At 48.7% G+C, this 7,500-nt stretch overlaps 1 protein-coding gene across 4 annotated transcripts in view; it reads right to left on the reverse strand.

The window, feature by feature from the left end:
- The window catches only part of LOC143293785 (putative transporter HI_0519), an 86,976-nt gene that overhangs the window by 33,604 nt on the left and 45,872 nt on the right, over positions 1–7,500 (reverse strand). The window lies entirely within an intron of this gene.

A 7,500-nucleotide genomic window follows, 5' to 3' on the forward strand; every position in this document is an offset into this window, starting at 1 on the left:
ACTTCATCGTCAATGGTCGCATTTTGTGACAATGTGCTGCCAAGGTATGTGAACCGCTCCACCACACTGAGTCTCTGACCGTTGACTGTGATGTTGGGCTCAACGTGGGGTTTCCCTGGGGCTGGCTGATGGAGAACTTCAGTTTTCCTCGTGCTGATGGTAAGGCCGAAGTTCCTGCTGGCAGTGGCAAATTTGTCCACGCTGAGTTGCATGTCAGCTTCAGATCCAGCGTTGAGGGCACAATCATCAGCAAACAAAAAGTCTCTGATGATGTCTGTCATGACCTTCGTTTTTGCTTGAAGCCTTCTGAGGTTAAACAGCTTGCCATCTGTTCGGTACTTTAGGCCAATTCCAACATCGCCATCTCTGAAGGCATCAGTAAGCATTGCAGAGAACATGAGGCTGAACAGTGTTGGAGCCAGGACGCAGCCTTGCTTGACACCATTTGTGACAGGAAAAGCAGCAGATGTTTCACCATTGTCCTGGACTCGAGCCTGCATGCCTTCATGGAATTGGCTGACCAAGGAAATAAATTTCCGAGGGCATCCGTACTTGGCCATGATCTTCCACAGTCCCTCTCTACTCACGGTGTCGAAGGCTTTAGTGAGGTCAACATAGGTGGAGAACAGAGCAGCATTTTGCTCCTGACATTTCTCTTGCAGCTGCCTTGCAGCAAACACCATGTCGGTGGTTCCGCGCTCTTTCCGGAATCCACATTGGCTCTCAGGCAAATGACCTTGGTCAAGGTGTGCTGTGAGGCGGTTTAGTAAGATCCTGGCAAGTATCTTGCCTGCGATAGAGAGCAAGGAAATGCCCCGATGGTTATCACAGGCTTGCCGGTTCCCCTTTCGCTTGTACAGGTGAATGATAGATGCATCTTTGAAATCCTGGGGGATCGTCTCTTCTTTCCACATGAGTGAGTACAGCTGATGGAGCTTCTCAGTCAGCACAGTGCCTCCATCCTTGTAGACCTCTGCTGGTATGGAGTCTGAGCCAGGTGCTTTGCCACTGGATAGCAGACGGATTGCTTTCTGGGTCTCAAGAAGTGTTGGCGGATCGTCCAGTGCTTCGTTGATGGGGACTTGTGGGAGCCGGTCTATGGCTTCATCATTTATGGAGGAAGGGCGATTTAAGACACTGTTGAAGTGCTCAGCCCAGCGTTTGAGAATTTTCTCCTTCTCGGTGATCAAGGTATTCCCATCTGCACTGAGGAGGGGGGATGATCCTGAGGATGTGGGACCGTAGACTTCTTTTAAGGCATCATAGAACCTCTTCATATCGTGCCTGTCAGCATATCCCTGGATCTCATCGGCTTTGTCGCTCAACCACTTATCCTGCATCTGACGTAACTTTTGCTGAACAGTCCTGCGGATGGCATTGTACGCATCCTTTTTTGATGTGGACTTTGGGTTGCTCAGGTGGGCTTGATGCAGACGGCGTTTCTCATCCAGAAGCTGCTTGATTTCCTCACAGTTTTCATCAAACCAGTCTTTGTGCTTTCTGGTCATGGGTCCCAGGGTCTCTGAAGCTGTACTATAGATCATCTCGCGCAGGGTCCTCCAGTCAGACTCCACATTCTGGTTGTCCAGAGAGGCGGATTCCAGACGATCTTCCAGCAGCTCCACAAAGGTCTGTTTGATGGTGATGTTTTTCAGCTGAGCAATGTTGAGCCGTTTTGGAGCCTTCTGGCCTTGGGGGCGTCTCTTGGGCTGGATTCGAATATTCAGCTTCGAGACTACAAGGCGATGGTCTGTCCAACACTCGGCGCCGCACATGGTCTTTGTCACACGTACATCTTGCCTATCCCTTTTCCTGACGATGACGTAATCGATGAGATGCCAATGCTTTGAGCGAGGGTGCATCCATGACGTCCTGTTACGGGTAGGGAGGCAGAAAACTGTGTTGGTTATCAGCAGTTCGTGCTCTGCACAGGTCTGAAGCAAAAGCAATCCATTTGGGTTACAGTGGCCCACACCATGCTTTCCAATCACTCCATCCCAGGAGATGTAGTCAGAGCCAACTCTAGCATTGAAGTCCCCAAGAATGATGAGCTTGTCTGCTTTAGGGATAGCAGCAATGACAGAGTGAAGGTCCTCGTAGAACTTCGCCTTCACTTCATCCGGGTTGGTCATGGTTGGGGCGTAGGCACTGACAATGGTGAGGTGCTTCTGGCCAGATGCCAGTGGGAGTTTCATGGTCATAAGCCTATCGTTGACTCCCTTTGGGATTCCTGCTAGCTTGCTGACAAGTGCTGTTTTTACTGCAAAACCAACGCCAGCCTCACGTCGCTCTTCGCTTCCTCGTCCACTCCAGAAGAAGGTGTAACCAGATCCCCGTTCACAGAGCTCACCTTCGCCTGCAAGCCGAGTCTCACTCAAGGCTGCGATGTCGATGTTGTATCTGGCGAGTTCGGATGCAACTAGTGCCGTTCTCCTTTGGGGTCTGTCCACGTTATCTCTGTCCAGGAGAGTCCTTATGTTCCAAGCACCAATGGTGAGAGGAACGATCCTTGTTTTTTTCTTTTCTTTCTCTTTGTTTCGACCGCTGATGTAGGGTCCCCGCCAGCCGCGGTATGCTGGCCAGGGCGATATGGAGCAGGCAATTTTTAGGGCACCTTTTCTAGCCCCTTCCTCATGCCAGGGAGGTGAGCAGTGCATTCCTAAAGAGGGCTGCTCAGACGCTCAGACAGCTGCCGAGCTCCATCGCTGCTCCTGTCGATGAAGAACGACCCTATGGCCTGAACCGCCTGCGTGCAGGTCTGCGGCTGCGACTGCCAGTGTACCCACACCTGTCGTTTCGTCGCTCGCCTGTCGCCACAGGACTTGGGGGTGATGAAATGATGAATGGATGAAAGGTCAGTATGGATGACTGATGACTTGCGCGATGAGTTTGTTTAAAGTGAAGAGGAGTTGCGCAACGTCGACCTCACTCTCTCGTCCGGGTCCACCAATTTCCAGTGGCAAGACTAAGTCGAGACAACTGGAGGATGAGCACGGATGCAGTGGATGACCAAGATATCCTTTCGGTGTCTCATCTTGCTCTCTGCACTCCACAGTGCGTTGCTGTATCCGCCTTCCTCTCCGTTGAACCGTTAGGTTTCTTCCGCAGATTCTACCGGATCCAGACTTCGCATGCATGGGTAGACACACCCCGGGGGCCAACTGTGTGTGGCATGCACACAGCACGGTGGAGCTAGATGGCCGTCGGTGGCTCTCCTGAGCCGACGCCCTTTTATGGATCTCGTTTTTAATTCCATAAGGGTGTCTAGCCACCCGCCTCACCAGTCCCGGAAGGGAGTGGTGAGAGTGCCGGTTTAGTCGCCGGCAATCCGACCCTGAACAGGTTGTACTGGATTTCAGGTTACCAGTAGCAGATCTAGTGACCTGACCTGGCATCAGGTACCGCACAGATGGTTCACTCTTTAACCTCAGGAGGCTTCAAGCAAAAACCAAGGTGAGGACAGACACCGTCAACGACTTCCTGTTTGCTGATGACTGCGCTCTCAACGCTGCCTCCGAAGCTGACATGCAACACAGTGTCAACAAGTTCTCTGCTGCCTGTGACAGCTTTGGCCTCACAATCAGCACAAAGAAGACTGAGGTGATGCACCAGCCAGCTCCAGGAAAGCCTTATGTTGAACCAAACATCTTCATCAGCGGGCAACGACTGAACGCGGTGGAAAGTTCACATACCTGGGCAGTACACTCTCTCGCACAGTTGTCATCGATGACGAGGTGAATGCCAGACTCGCCAAAGCCAGCGCTGCCTTCAGCAGACTCCATAAGAACGTTTGGAACAGGAGAGGCATCACCCTGGAGACGAAGCTCAAAGTACACAAGGCCATAGTTCTCACCACACTGCTCTATGGATGCGAATCATGGACGGTCTACAAACGCCACGCCAAAAAGCTGAACCACTTCCACACCACCAGCCTCAGAAAACTTCTCGGCATAAAGTGGCAAGAGAAGATCCCTGACACAGAGGTGCTCACTCGTGCAAACTTGCCCAGCATCTACACCATCTTGATGCAGGCCCAGCAGCGCTGGGCAGGCCATGTAGTTCGCATGCCAGACCACCGGCTCCCCTAGAAACTGCTGTACGGCGAACTCCAACATGGCAAGCGCTCCCATGGAGGCCAAAAGAAGCGCTTCAAAGACACTCTGAAAGCTTCTCTGAAGGCCTTCAGCATCAGCCACGACACATGGGAGCTGAATACAATGAACAGACCAAAGTGGCGTTCAGCTGTCCACGAAGGCGCCAAATCCTGTGAGGCCAACAGAATCGCTGCAGCAGAGCAACGCAGACAGGCCAGGAAAAGCAGTGCGAGCAAGTCCCCGACAGCCGCAACCATCCCCTGTCCACACTGCGTCAGAACCTTTCGGGCGCGGATTGGCCTGACCAGTCATCTGCGCACCCACAGAGCCCAACCCACCCACCCCCAGGATGACTAGATGGTCCTCGTCGATCCCGACGGACGAACCACACATGTGTGTATGTGTGTGTGTGTGTGTGTGTGTGTGTGTGTGTGTGTGTGTGTGTGTGTGTGTCTGTCTGTCTGTCTGTCTGTCTGTGTCTGTGTAAGAGTGTGTGTTCATTGATTTCTTTTTCATCTTTGTGTGCTTACCAACTAGAAAGAAACAAAAAAAAATACAGCATACTAGTTTGTTCAGAAATGGACGAATCTCTCCCCCACAGGGTCGGTTCTTAGAAGTCTCACCGGTTTGGGTTTTCCACACCATCTTAACAGTATTTTTCAACCCGCGGAAACCATAGAACTAAAGTGAGTGGCCCTGTACAAACGGTTTGCTTTGGAAGATGACAATTGAAAAAAAAATCTGAAATATTTTTCTAGGTCCTTTACATGGCAGGGGGCATGTTATGTCCTGGACCGCCGTTGAAAATCTCTGTCTGTCTGTCTGTCTGTCTGTCTGTCTGCCTGTCTGTCTGTCGGTCTGTGTCTTTCTCTCTTTCTGTTTGTACAAGAATGTGTATGCCACTTGCATTACGTTTTTCTTTTAAAAAACAAAAGTATTTACTTTTAGAAAACGGCAGAAAATCTAACATAACTGAGTTACCGTGGCGCTTGTGCCTTATGTTGTTGCTGTGAACATAATTCGTGTTCGTTATAGAACATCAATGCGTATTTACTGTGTGTAGCACGAACACTATGTGTATGAATTCCCTTGTCCTTTTTTTTAGGCACTGTATGTCACTAACAGTTGTAAGCATTCTTGTCGCTGTCGTATTATCCTCTCCCTCCCCCCTCATCCCCCTCCTCCACACACACCCCTACATGCGCCTGCTGTTGCAAATGTGTGACTATACCCCCTTCCCCACCCCCCAGCCCCCACCACTTCAACACCTGACACCTATGTTTTGTCAATCACTGCAGCGTGCTTTTGTACATCCCTCTTCTCTGTATTTCCACAGGACACAGGCAGATTGCCCAGTCATTGAAAAGTCGTTTCTCTTTCACCAGATATCTGTAAGTGCATAGGAATGCCAAATCCAAGACATCCCAGATAGTTTCACAATTGTGTTGGTTGTGTTTTTGATTGTGTACTATTTATGATTGTGTGCTATAACGTGTGTGTGTGTGTGTGTGTGTGTGTGTGTGTGTGTGTGTGTGTGTGTGTGTGTGTGTGTGTGTGTGTGGTTGTGTGTATTGTGGGTGTGTGTCTGTGGGGGGGGGGGGGGAGGATGAATAATTTTTAATCATGTTTGGTATCTTGTGTTCAATTTTTCCTTTTTGATATTTATGTATGTATTATATTTGTAAACGCCTAGGGCTTATTTTCAAGATTAGGCGTAAATTCTACTACTACTACTACTACTACTACTACTACTACTACTACGACTACTACTACAACTACTACTACTAAAAATGATAATGTCAGAAGAGTATTTGCAAAGTTCAGAGTAGAAACGTCACCATTTTGAATGGGTATTTTATGAACTTCAAACTCACAAGAGTGGAGTGATGGCCTGGAGGTAACGCGTCCACCCAGGAAACAAGAGAATCTGAGCGCGCTGGTTCGAATCACGGCTCAGCCGCCGGTATTTTCTCCCCCCTTCACTAGACCTTGAGTGGTGGTCTGGACGCTAGTCATTCGGATGAGACGATAAACCGAGATCCCGTGTGCAGCATGCACTTAGTGAACGTGTGCAGCATGCACTTAGTGCACGTAAAAGAACCCGTGGCAACAAAAGAGTTGTTCCTGGCAAAATTCTGTATAAAAATCTACTTCGATAGGAAAAACAAATAAAACTGCACGCAGGAATTTTTTTTTAATAAATTAAAATAATAATAATAATAAAAATGGGTGGCGCTGTAGTGTAGCGACGCGCTTTCCATGGGGAGAGCAACCCGAATTTCACACTGTGAAAATCTGTTGTGATAAAAAGAGAAATACAAATACAAAGAGACAGAGAGAAAAATGCGAGAGATAGAGAGAGGCGAGTAGGAGAGAGAGAGACAGAGAGAGAGAGAGAGGGAATATGAGAGTGAGACAGAGAGAGTGAAAGACAGAGACAGACAGACAGTGAGAGAGAGAGTGAGAGAGAGACAGAGAAAGTGAGAGACGGAGAGAGAAACTGACTGAGAGAGATTGTGTGTGTGTGTGTGTGTGTGTGTGTGTGTGTGTGTGTGTGTGTGTGTGTGTGTGTGTGTGTGTGTGTGAGAAAGAGAGAGACAGAGAGAGTGAGAGAGAGAGAGAGAGACGAGAGAATGATAGAGAGAGTGAGGTAGAGTGATAGTGAGAGAGAGACAGACAGAGAGAGTGAGAGAGAGAGAGTCAGAGAGAGAAAGAGAGAGAGTGAGAGTGATAGAGTGAGAGAGAAAGTGAGAGACAGAGAGTGAGAGACAGAGAGTGAGAGAGAGTGAGAGAGACACAGAGAGAGAGACAGAGATAGTGAGAGAGACAGAGTGAGAGACAGACAGACAGACAAAGAGAGACACAGAGAGAGTGAGAGAGAGACGGAGACAGAGACATAGGCAGAGAACGAAAACAGCTCCAAGTAACTACGTTGGACGTTGCCTTGGAAGAAATATGCACGGTTCTTGTGTTTGATTGATTGTTGGTGTTCGCGTTTTTGTGTGTGTGTTTGTTGTTTGGGGTTTTTTTTGTTGTTTTGGTGTGTGTGTGTGTGTGTGTGTGTGTGTGTGTGTGTGTGTGTGTGTGTGTGTGTGTGTGTGTGTGTGTGTGCTGTGATTATGTTTTCAGAATTTTAAGTGTGTGTGTGTGTGTGTGTGTGTGTGTGTGTGTGTGTGTGTGTGTGTGTGTGCGTGCTGTGATTATTTTTCAGAATTTTAAGTGTGTGTGTGTGTGTGCGCGCGCGCGCGTGTGTGTTTCTTTTCTGCTGTTGTTGTTTTCATATTCGACATGTTGGAAGTACTAGCATTGTAACTCTGTGTTTTTGTTCGTTGGTTTGTTTGTTTTGGGGTTGTTGTTTTTTGTGGTATGAATTTTCATGACAGTACTGCAACGTCCCGAGTTTATA

This window comes from Babylonia areolata, chromosome 19 (genome assembly GCF_041734735.1).
Source record: "Babylonia areolata isolate BAREFJ2019XMU chromosome 19, ASM4173473v1, whole genome shotgun sequence".
Lineage (NCBI taxonomy): Eukaryota > Metazoa > Mollusca > Gastropoda > Neogastropoda > Buccinidae > Babylonia > Babylonia areolata.